The sequence below is a fragment of the Erinaceus europaeus genome, chromosome 20 (assembly GCF_950295315.1).
Source record: "Erinaceus europaeus chromosome 20, mEriEur2.1, whole genome shotgun sequence".
Lineage (NCBI taxonomy): Eukaryota > Metazoa > Chordata > Mammalia > Eulipotyphla > Erinaceidae > Erinaceus > Erinaceus europaeus.
The window spans coordinates 5033385-5045994 of NC_080181.1; the positions used below are offsets into that span (position 1 = coordinate 5033385).

At 42.2% G+C, this 12610-nt stretch overlaps 2 long non-coding RNA genes across 7 annotated transcripts in view; one reads left to right on the forward strand and one right to left on the reverse strand.

Annotated features, from left to right (window-relative positions):
* Positions 1–12610, forward strand: part of LOC132534952 (uncharacterized) — a 108368-nt gene that overhangs the window by 73535 nt on the left and 22223 nt on the right. For 3 of the 6 annotated variants that reach the window (XR_009546717.1, XR_009546718.1, XR_009546719.1), the window contains 2 exons: positions 7169–7318; positions 10249–10434. This is a non-coding gene — a long non-coding RNA (uncharacterized LOC132534952). The remainder of the gene's footprint in view (positions 1–7168; positions 7319–10248; positions 10435–12610) is intronic. The other 3 variants (XR_009546721.1, XR_009546716.1, XR_009546720.1) reach the window with 1 other exon arrangement.
* The window catches only part of LOC132534953 (uncharacterized), a 105881-nt gene that overhangs the window by 44485 nt on the left and 48786 nt on the right, over positions 1–12610 (reverse strand). The gene's annotated exons all lie outside the window — the stretch shown is intronic.

Sequence of the window (12610 nt, forward strand, 5' to 3'; positions counted from 1 at the left end):
CCGCCTCTCTCAATTTCCCTCTGTCTTATCCAACAGCAGCAGCAGCAACAACAACAACAATAATAACAGCAGCAACAACAACAATGGAAAAAAAATGGCTTCGCAGAGCAGTGGATTCACTGTATAGACTTTGAGCCTTAGTGATAACCCTGAAGGCAAAAAAAAAGAAAGAGAAGGAGAAGAAGAGAAAAAAAAAGAAAGGAAGGAAGGAGGGGAGGAAGGAAGGAAGGAAAGGAAGGGCGAGTGAGCTGCTTAGAGCAGTGGAGTCTTGCAGACACCAAGCCCCAGCAATAACTCTGGTGCCAGTGTGGAACTATACCCGATAATTTTATGATCTTGTAATCCACTGTTTGTCAGAAATAAAAGTGGAAGAAAAGAAAACCCAGTAGAAATGGAGATTCACACCCACGTGGCTGATTCCAAAAGTCCTAGTCCCCTGCTCTACGAGCTGCCCTCTGGGGCGGGGGTGGGGGTGGCGGTGGGGGGGTGCACAGCTGCAAATCCAGAGGATTCACCTGGGGGTGTTCACTGAAGCTGCAGCTGCTGGAGGAGGAGTTGTGGCAACCACTGGGATTAGAGTAGCAAATCAGAGTATTAGAAAGCATCAGTAAACCCCAAGAAAATTAAAAATCTGATTTGACTGGCTTTTCTTAATTTGAAAGTTCAAGAAAAGAAAGCTGAATTAGGTAGTGTCACTGAAAGATGCAGTTGGTGGAAGGCCTTTAAAATGTGTTTAGAAAGTAGGTTTCATTCAAAACAAAGGGAAAAAATACAGGGACATGTTTTCAATATAATGCTTAAAATTTCAAGTAAGCTAACATTTCAACTTCTTGGCAAGAGATCACATGCATTCCTTCAAGTTAGATTGTTGACCTTGCTTTCCAAAAGCTCTAACTTTGGACAATGGTGTGAAACTTGGGGAGAATAAGGAAACTATATTCTTTTTTTTTTTTTTTTAAACCAGAGCACTGCTCAGCTCTGTTTTAGATGGTGCAGGGAATTGAACCTGGGACTTCGGACCCTCAGACATGAGAGGTTGTTTGCATAACCATTATGTTATCTACCACCACCCAAGAATAAGGAAACTATAGACTAGCCTCAGTAGATTCCTATTTCTGCTTTTGGAGCCTGCTCTGCTTTGGCTATTTTTAGATATCTAAGTGTTTTAATAAACTATACTGAGGGGCTGGGTGGTGACACACCTGGTTGAGCACACGTTACAGTATACAACGGCCTGGGTTTGAGCCCCTGGTCTCCTGTACCTGCAGAGGGAAAGCTTTGCCAGTAGTGAAGCAGTGTTGCAGATGTGTCTCTGCTTTTCTCTTTATCATCCTCTTCCCTCTCAAATTCTGGATCTCTCCAATAAATAAATAAAGCTAATAAAATAAACTATACTGATATGCTCCGTAAGATAAAAGAGTTCTTCTCACAAAGGGAGAGAATAATCAAATCAGAATTAAAAATACAAGGGCTGGGTGGTAACGCAACGGGTTAAGTGCACATGGTGCAAAGTGCAAAGGCTGGTATAAGGATGCCAGTTCAAGCCCCCAGCTCCCCACCTGCAGGGGAGTCACTTCACATGCAGTGAAACAGGTCTGCAGGTGTCTATTTTTCTCTCCATCTCTCTGTCTTCCCTCCTCTCTCCATTTCTCTGTTTTCTATCCAACAACAACAATAGCTATAATAACTACAACAAAATGGAGAAAATGGCCTCCAGGAACAGTGAATTCATAGTGCAGGCATCAAACCCCAGCGATAACCCTGGAGGCAAAAAAAAAAAAAAAAAAAAGAATTACAAATACAACGAAATAGGTGAAGTCACAAGCTGGATAGGTTTTGGTTCAGTTTTAGTGGTACAAATGAGAATAAGTGGCCCCTTTTAGATGATGAAATCCTTGAGAGCAGAGAGATAAATGGCGAGGAGAGAAGAAATGGTAAGTGGTGGGTGTGCACAAGAAATGCTGACTGTGCCCTTCCCTATGGGCTTTTCTGCACATACTGCTGGTTCCCCCTCTGCCAGCATCAGCAGTGGTTAAGGAACACTTCTACCCAATGATTTGCATAGATTTCTATCTTCAATCTACTGAGTATTTAGCAGTGAATTAGACAGACAAGGCCCCCAGCAAGCTTGTACTGTGCTAGAAAGAAAGAGATAGTATGCCAAGAACTGTAGGTAGGCTCCCATGCCATTGTGATAGAAGTTGTGCTAGAAAGACTCTTACTTTGAGTGGTTAATACAGGGCCAAGGAGGTGGCTAAAGCCTGGGGCACCAAGTTTCACCAATCCCTAACATTAAATATGCCAGAACAATGCTTTGGAGTCTCTCAGTCTCTCTGTCTCTCTCTCTTTGTCTCTCCCTCCCCCTCCCCCACCCCTCTCTCTGAAAAGTAAGTAGATCCTTAAAAATCTGTGTGGCCCAGGAGGTGGCACAGTGATAAAGGCAGGGCTGGCAAGCATGAGGTCCTGAGTTCTGTCTCTGACATCATCATATAAGCCTGGCTAATGTTCTGGCTCTCTCTCTCGCTCGCTCTCTCTCTCCCTCTCTCATTTGTAAACAAAGCTTTATAAAACAGCTAGACTGTAAACAAAGCTTTATAAAACAGCTAGACTATTTGCCCAGTCAAGCCTACTGGCATGGCTCCTTTGGTTTTCTCCAGGTGGAAAGCAGATGCCAGCAAGGAGCTGATGGGCCCCGGAGGAGAGCTGTGGTTGTATCAGCCGGGGCTGTAATACTGTGTGTTTACCTGTGCCCATGCAGACTAGGTCACGGTGACATGAACCTGTGCATGGACTATGCCTTAGCCTGCACCAGCCTCGACTGTGGTTCCCATGCCAGACCAGCAACACCTATAATACTTGCTGCAGTTATAAACTGACCCCTGGCCCACTTCTACCCACCTCAGCTTCCCAGAGATGCTCACAGAAGCCCACGTGTGTGTTTGGGAGGTGGGGGTGTCTGGGAAGGAGCCGGGCCTGCTTGACCCTGAATACAGCCTGAGCACAAAGTGGCTGATGTCACAGAAATGCCTGGCAAGCATTTCCTTCTGAAACCCCCTCTCAGGTTTGATTTAGGGCTTGCTAGTTTGTCAAGACCTACTCTTGTGAGCACACATCAGGTCAACATGTCTAAATGGAAGTGAATCAGAAAGCCAGTCTGACCTAAGAAGGAGCTGATAGATTGTCCTGGTAACTAGAGAGAGCAGCAGTATTATGCCAAGAGCACTCACTGCTTGTGGAGGATGGAGGGCTGTTGTAGTCTGCCTTCCTCACTCATCTGTTTGAAGCACGTGGACTATTTGACAGTGTTAAGACTTTGACATTTCAAGCCCAAAAAAATCAAAGGAAATGTGTTGTTTAAAAATAGTTCTCAAATTATGACTAATTGAAGTTTAGGTTATAGAAAAATAAAAATATGCTATTATATTCATAGTTATTAAAGATTAGTTTTAGAGGTCTGGCATTTATTTAGGGAAATGGAGCAGGGACGGGTGGTGGCTTACCAGGTTAAGCACACATAGTACTAGTACGAAGCACAAGGACCAGCACAGGGATCCCATTTCGAGCCCTCAGGTCCACACCTACAGAGGAGTCGCCTCACAAGCAGTTAAGCAGGTCTGCAAGTGTTTTATCTATCTTTCTCTCCCTCTCTCTACTACTCTCCCCTCTCAATTTCTCTCTGTCCTATTGAATTAAGAAAAAAGACCACCAGAAGTGGGGGATTTGTAATGTCAGCAATGCTACAGGTGCATCTCTCTCTCTCTCTCTCTCCCTCTCTCGCTCTCTCTCTCTTTCCTTTCAATTCCTCTCTGTCTACCCAATAAATAAACATTAAAAGTAGGGAATTAGATGCCTTAAAAGAGTTAAAGGGAAACGACAAATAGTTTGCACATTTTGGGTGTGTATATTTTTTTAGCATTACTTGCATAAAGCATTTTAATATTAAATAAGATTATATCATGTATATTGTGCTAGGTGTTTCACTATGAAGTCAGTCATAATCCTTGTCTACCTACCTGTCCATCCATCTACCTATCATCTTCCTTAATTTAACAAATAAAAAGGGACCGTAAAACACTAAGGTAGGGAACAAAGGGTCATTAGTATCTTTTAAGAATGCTGAATCTCTCTCATTCCAAATTGTTTCTGTCTCTTTCCTTTCCTTTTTTCCTTTCTTCTTCCTTCCCTCCCTTCCTTCTCTCCTTTCCTCCTTTTATTTCTTCATTTGTCATTGCAGGGGGCTGATACTTGGATTTTTTCATCATTCTGATGAGACTTTTTCAAAGAGAGAGAGAGAGAGAGAGAGTGTGTGTGTGTGTGTGTGTGACCATAGCACCAGAGCTTCTCCAGGGACTTTGACACTCCTGTGTGGAGCCAGGGCTCAAACCCAGGCCACACACATGATGAAGGAGGTGCCCTGCCAGGTGAGCTATCTCTCCAGCCCAGAGTCTTTATTTCTAGTGCTGAGAGCTAGCAGCACCATCTTGAATTTTATGTTCCCTGCATGTATTTTGTTATCACTTGGTATGCATGTTTTTGTAACTGCTATTATTGATGTATTCATTTATTATGATAAATGGTCTCATACTATTTATATCCTCCCCACCCTCGTGGCATTAAAGTTTGGGATTCCAAGGCCAGGCCCTGGTATCTGAGCCGGTGCTGGCTGTCCCAGGAAAATTTTTACTGGGTAGGGAGAGCACATAATGGTTTTACAAAATAGCCTCTATCCCTAGGACTCTGGTGTCCCTGCTTCAAAAAGGATGGCCATGATCTCGGGCAGAGTACTGACTCAGGTTTACCCTGAGGACCCAACAGCTCGTCTTTGCTAAAGAGTTGACTATGTTTATTGTGACTCTTATTTAATTCACTTTGATCTTTAAAATGTGCTTTATCTGGGTCTAGGGAGAAAACATAATGATTATGCAAGAGAATTTCATGCCTTAAGCTCTGAGTTCCCAGGTTCAATCCCTGGCACCACTGTGTGTGTGAGTGTGTGTGTGTGTGTGTGTGTGTGTGTGTGTCTTTACCAGAGCACTACTTAGCTCAGGCTTATGGTGATATGGGGGACTGAACATAGGACCTTAGAGCCTCAAGCATGAGAGTCTCTTTGCAGAACCATTATACTATCTTGCCCACCCTGCCTGATTATTTTTGATATCACATTATTTCCTGTTCCATGTCTTGAATAAGAAAATAAATATTAATTTATTTCTTGAGATGCATTAAATGCACTTGTGTTATATCCTTCACCTGAAACCCTCAGTATTCTAAATTCACTATTTAAAATCACTGTTTCTTGTTTATATAATAATTTACATACACACCCTGCTTTTTCTGAGTTTTGTTTTGTTTGTTACAACCAGGGTCATGATATGGGCTTGGTAATTAGACTACCACTCCCAGTGGCTGTTTTCTTTTCTTTTTTTGGTAGAGGGTGAGAGACAGAGATGGCTAGAGAGAGACAGACAAGAGTGAGAAGAGAGGGTCATGATATGGGCTTGGTAATTAGATGACTGTACCACTCCCAGTGGCTGTTTTCTTTTATTTTTTTTTTTTGGTAGAGGGTGAGAGACAGAGATGGCTAGAGAGAGACAGGCAAGAGTGAGAAGAGGCAGTGTGACCGTGCTCTGTGGCTGGTGCAGCTTCCTCCCTGCAGATGATCCCACGTGCACTTTGCTGGCTAAACCAACTCCCAGCCTCCTGTTGACTCTGACGACTTTCTCTTGGTGATAAGCTACTGATGTTCCTAGTAAATTTTTTTACTGTGAAATGTTAATTAGGATAGCTTGATCCTTGGGAATCTGGAGGATCCTGAATGAAGATTCTTTTATCTTGAGAGGGTTTCCTTTATTTCTCCCAGATGGAAGGGAGAACTCTGTAACTTGACCAACACAAGTTTAATTTCTCGTTTTGAAATTTCCTTAATTCTTTCTGCAGTTTACTTTTAAGATGACTTTTGTTTAAAAATCATCTCAGGATTATATGATGGCTGTAGCATCTGCATGTCTTTTGCTAAGAATTCCTGAGTTCTTGTCATCACAGACCTCTTTGTTCTGTTATTCTCTGTATCTGCCTCTAATCTGATCTCTTCAGAACCACTTGAAAGTCATCTTCACACATGTCATACCATCACCCATAAGTCCTCAGTGTCTGCTTATGAAGAAGAAGATCTTTCCCCAGTATCACCGTCACACGCCTGTCCACACTTCCATGAAACCACGCCATCTGCTCCACAGATGCACTGATTTCTTGCTGTCTTCAAATCAACATTCTGACTCATTTCTGCCTAGAAGTCATTTGAGGACAAAACAATACATTTCCCTTTAGCTTATTAATTCATGTTAATAAGCAAAGTATCTCTGTAGTTCTTTAATGAGCTTGCTGTTTCTTTTTCTCATTTATACACAGTGTTCACATCTCTGCATGTTCCAGAGAGTAATTAAGACCTTCCATGGATATATAACAAAAAAACAAAAAAAATCTTCCCACTCCTTACATCTTCTCTTCCCCAGTCAGCATGTTCTTGTTTTAATTGCCTCCGGTATTTCATATTTTCAGATTTGGTTCTCTGCCTTTTAGTAAGTAGTCAAAAGCACTGAATTACACTCTTAGTTACAATAAAGACAGATTTGCAACCGAAACACAGGGAACTTTCTCTACAGTGAAAGACACTGTGTGGTGATGTGAGCATTTCTGGCATGTGGCTGGCTTTGTCATCTGCCGTTCCATCAACCATCAACGGCAGCTCGAGGGAAGTATTGGAATGAGCTGGGCTAAGCAGAGGGGATGGCAGTAGCTGTTTCTACTCTCCACTGTCACCCCTGTTCTACATATTTGGCTGAGTTATAATTGAACTACAGATCTCAGCCCAGCTGACTGGATTTTACTTACCCTACTACTGCCAGGTCTTCATAAGTACAATTTTAATGTCTTATATATTCTCAAAAAGTGGTTTGTCATAATTCACCGAATGTATTCACACTGCTATGTGTAGTATTGTATTCTTTTATGGCTTTTGCCATGAGTAGTAGCTATGGAGAAGAAAACCTTTTCCTCATTAAGTAATTTTGTTTCTTACAACTTATATATTTCCAGGAATGGTATTGTTGAACAAAAGAAGTGTTTTTTGTTGTTGTTGTTGTTTGTTTGTTTGTTTGTTTTTTGTCAGCACCAAAGGCTTCACCACTCCAGACCATCTGCTTCAGGTAGTGACACAGAGAGGGAAAGAAACCATAATACTGAAGCTTCCCCCCAGTGTGGGAGTGTGTGCAGTGCTCGAACCTCAGTCTCCTGCATGGCAAAGCAGGCTCCTTCTCAGGTGAGCTAGCTTCCCAGTCAAGTAGAAAGTTCTTTAAATTCACATAGTTACCTTCCTAAAGATTTATGGCCAGTTACAATGCCATCAGAAAAGAATGCTGTACAAATTTCACATCAGTCCACAAAAAAAAATCAGATTTTATCCACGTATGTATTATTATTACTATTTTACTGCCACCAGGTTATTGCTGGGGCTCAGAGCCAGCATTACAAACACACCACTCCTGGCAGCCATTTTTTCCTTTTCTTTTTCTTTCCATTTTTTTTAATTTAATTAGATAGACAGAAATTTAGAGGGGGAAGTGGAGATAGAGAGGAAGAAAGACTCCTGCAGACCTGCATCACCGCTCATGAAGTGTTCCCCCTAAAGGTGGGGAAGGGGGGCTTGAACCCGGGACCTTGTGCCAGTCCTTGCACTTAGTACTATGTGCAGTTAACCAGGTGTGCCCCATCTGGATCCTTTAAAAGCATTATGGAACACCATCATGAAATTTTTGGTTTTGTTTTATTTTTTGAGTAATCATATATAAATACTAGTCAACTAGCACCTTTTCTGCTTCTTAGATTCAGATATGTAGCTAATCATACAAAAAAAATCTGATGAACCATGATGGGCAGGCTTATTTGTATTTAGCCTTTGTCATAAAAAACAAATCAGTAGGTTGTAACCACAGGCATTTGTGTTTTTGTTTGTTTTACTTCTGGGTGTGTGATACAATTTGGTGATAGCTCAGCCTTGTCCTGGTATATTTCAGTGCATGAATGTTTTCATTCTAAGACTCAGGAAGAAAGAGTTGTCCCAGTCTAAGGTGTCCATTTTTACATGGCAAAGAAAAGGAGTGCAAGAGACCAGGTCAACACAAGCAGTTGACTTTACAGCTTCTGCTTTCAATTGGTACGATGCCACTTCTGATTCCTTGAGTTCAGGCAGGTTGCATAGTCATGTCTGACAACAGGGTGAGGACATAGACTCTGCCTGCAGAGATGCACCTCAGCACACATCCGTGAGGATGTGGACATGTTATAGTCCTTAGCGGGAGGTAGGTGAGACAGCGTTGGAGATAGTCCCTGGCATTTTCCTCGCTTACATGATGCTCATTCCCTACTATAAAGCCTAATAAATGTTATTTACTATTGCACTTATTTCCTCATAGAGAAATCCAGTTCCTCAAGGGTAGAAATAATATCTTGCTCCTCATCCTGTGCATCCCCAGGCCTAGCACTGAGCACAGCACTTGTGGGTTCCCAAAATAGATGTGTTGTCCTGGACAGCGTTAGTCTGTGCTTCTCTTGGAGTAATAATCATTGTCTATTTTTTTGTTTGTTTTTTGCCTTCAGGATTATTGCTGGGGCTCGATGCCTGCACCATGAATCCACTGCTCCTGGAGGCCCTTTTTTTTTTCTCCCTTTTGTTGCCCTTGTTGTGGTAGCCTTGTGGTTATTGTTGTTGTTGATGTCATTCGTTGTTGGATAGGACAGAGAGAAATGGAGAGAAGAGGGGAAGACAGAGAGGGGGAGAGAAAGACAGACACCTGCAGACCTGCTTCAGCGCTTGTGAAGCGACCCCTGCAGGTGGAGAGCCGGGGGTTCAAACAGGATCCCTAGACCGGTCCTTCCGCTTTGAGCCATGCTGCGCTACTGCCCGATCCCCCGTTGCCCATGTTCTTTGGTCCTGGAACTAGAAAAAACGTAATGCAAGTTAATGTTTTCCAAAATTACTAGGCTCTCTAATGTGTCATTTTAATGGAAGGAAAGATTACCACTCACATTTATTTTTAAGTTCATTATAGAACTGAGAGAGGAAGAGCAGGCTTTTCATGTGTCTGAGGAAACAGACAGGGGCAGGTCCGCACTCTCTCATTCAGAGGCTCAGAGGACATCAAACTGCACTCCCTCATTTCAGCAGTTCTCTGATGGAGCTAGGCTGTGCTTGAGGGGAAGATACATGCTTTATAGGCTGGGCTTCTTCATTCTCCATGAGGAACATTGAAAGTTTGCCTGAAGAGGGGGCATCTTGTTAGAAAGTTATTTTTTTAAAGGCTTGGAATCTGGGTGTAGAGTCTGAAATATGCTTTGTCGCCACGGAAAAGGTGACTTGAGATGGTTGGGAAGGAAAGGGGGGGAATAGTAAAAACAAACCATGTTTGGCTTGGAGCCTCTAACAGTTAAGACCAGACTACTACAGAATGGGCAGTAGATCAGGCTGGGATGCATACAGCCGCCATGGCAGTGGAAGTGGGCTTAATACCTGGATGTCTGAAGTAAATGAGCATAGTAAGCACGTAGTGATAAACTCAGTCAAGAAGACATTTTTTCTGGTTTTAAACATTATTATTTTTTAATTAGTGCTTTAATCATAGGTTAACAGACTGTGAGGTTACACGTATAGAGTTGTACACCACTGCCACCACAAAAGGTCTGAGAATAGGAAAAGTGGGTGGGGGTAGATCGCTCAGTGGTTATGCAAAGACATTTTCATGCTAGAGGCTCCAAAGTCCCAGGTTCAATTCCCCATACCACCGTAAGCCAGAGCTGAGAAGTGCTCTGGTAAAAAAGAAAGGAAGGAAGGAGGGAGAGAAAGAAGGAAGAGAGAAAGGTGCATATTTTAAAAAATAGATGTATTTTGGGAGTTGGGTGGTAGAGCAGCAGGTTAAGCACAGGTGGTGCAAAGCACAAGGACCAGCGTGAGTATCCTGGTTCGAGCCTCTGGCTCCCCACCTGCAGGGGAGTCGCTTCACAGGCGGTGAAGCAGGTCTGCAGGTGTCTATCTTCCTCTCCTCCCTCTCTGTCTTCCCCTCCTCTCTCCATATCTCTCTGTTATTTCCGACAACAACGACATCAATAAAACAATAATAATAATTACAATAAAAACAAGGCCAACAAAAAGGAAATTTAAAAAAACGTATTTTTTTAAACTTTTCTTTAAACCAGAGCACCTCTCAGCTGTGACTTATAATGGTGGTGCCGGGGATTGAACCTAAAACTGAGGAGCCTCAAGGATGAAAGTCTTCTGAATGGCCACTGTGCTGTCTCCATAGCAAGAATGCATACCTTTTTCTCCACAACATCTCCAGCACTTGTCATCACTTGCTTTATTGATGGGAGCAATTCTCACAGGTATGACGTGGGACCTCTTTGTGGGTCTAATTTGCATTTCTCTAATGGTAAGTGAAGTGTGGTATTTCTTCACATGTCTAAGTGGAAGCGGTCTAAATTCCCATCGACAGATGACTAGATGAAGAAGTCATAGGACATATACTCAATGTAGTACTATTCTGTAGTTTATTATTATTATTACTATTATTATTATTATTATTATTATTATTATTATTATTATTGCCTCCAGGGTTATTGCTGGAGCTAGGTGCCTACACTAAGAATCCACTGCTCCTGAAGACCATTTCTTTCTGGTTATTGTTGCTATTATTGTTGTTCTTGCTGTTATTGTTGGATAAGATGGAGAGAGAAGGGGAAAACAGGGGGAGAGAAAGACAGACACCTGCAGACCTGCTTCACCGCCTATGAAGCAACCTCCCTGCAGATGGGGAGCCAAGGGCTCAAACCGGGATCCTTGCACTAGTCATTGTACTTAGCACTATATGCGCTTAACCTGATGCTCCACCACCCAGGCCCCACTATTCTGCAATTTAAAATTTTTTTCTTTGGGGACAAAAATGTATACAACTTGTGGTGAGTGTGCTTAGTGAAGTAAGTATGGAAGTGAAGGAAAACTACCTGATGGTTTCACTTATAAGTGGAATATAGAGAGCTGAAACATTTAAACATGTAAAAATAAAAAGAAAAAACCAGAACTGGAAACGGTTTCTAAAACCATTGTGAGAACTACAGAGGTTATCAGTTGCGGGGGGGAGGTGTCACAGAACTTTGGTGATGAGTGTGTTATTGAAGTATGTCCCTGTAATTTTATAATCTTGGCAACCAGTATTCAATCACTAATAATTAAAACACAGAGAGAAATAAGGACAGTACAGTGTTGCTCTAACTTGTGGGGAGCTTCCTCTGGTCTGCGGTGCTCCCGTGTGGTGCTGAGCTTCACCCTGGCACCTTTGCACTGAACAAGTTGTATTCCCCACCAGGTGGGCCACCAACCAGCCCAACTGATGGAAGATATGGTTTTTCAACTACACTTTAAATTTATTTCTATGCATCTTAGGAAATGCATTTTTAATATGTGTGCTCTACTAGGTGTACCTGCAGGTAAGTTTTAGCAATCAAACTAAGCTTTTATTAGTAGAACTGAACTTACAAATTAAGCCTCTGATGATGCTTTTTGCATTAAAAATTTTTTTTTGTAATCTTTATTTATTTGTTGGATAGAGACAGTCAGAAATTGAGAGGGAAGGGGGAGATAGAGAGGGAGAGAGACAGAGAGACACCTGCAGCCCTGCTTCACCACTTGTGAAGCTTTCTCCCTGCAGTTGGGGACCAGGTGCTTGAACCTGGGTCCTTGCGCACTGTAATAGGTGCACTCAACCAGGTGTGCCACCACCCGGCCCCTGCTTTTTGCATTTTTAGGGAGTCCCAAGTTTCTGTAGTCATTGCCCATAAGTAGGTTTAAGCCCCTGCTTTTAAAATGAATTGACAGAAATTAAGACTATGCCTGAGTACTTGTACAATGTATAAAGAACTGATATAACTCAAGACCCTTACAGGAAAAAAAGTAAAAACAAACAAAGAAACAAAACTCTTGGCTTCTGTATAGTTTACCCAGTAAGTGACTGGCAGTTGATTTCCAGAGACTTTGTGGATCAAGTAGCTATAAAGTTTCAAATTACGAGTAAAGACTTGTTGTTGAGTATATTTACTCCTTTATGTGGGTGCAAATGTGTAATATCTGTGTTAAGACCATAGTGATTTTTTACCTTCTAGAGGAAAACACGTTTAAAGCAAAGGTTTTTGTTTTTGCTTTTAATTGTCACCATGGCTATTACTGGGGCACAGGACTGGAACACAAACCCATTGCTCCCAGCAGCCATTTCTTTTTTTTCGTTCTGTGTTTTTATTTGATAGAACAGAGACAAGTTGAGAGGGGGGAGGAGATAGAGAGGGAGAGAGAAAGACATACACCTACAGACCTGCTTCACCACTCATGAAGGGCACCCTCCACAGGTGGGGAGAGGGGACTTGAACGCAGGTCTTTGCTCAAGATAATATGTGTGCTTAACTGGGTATGCCACCACCTGGCCCCAACAAAGGCATTTATTTTTTTAAAAAAAATTATATTTTGAGTATTGTATATGTAAGAGAGTTTTACATGAGAACAGACTCAGTG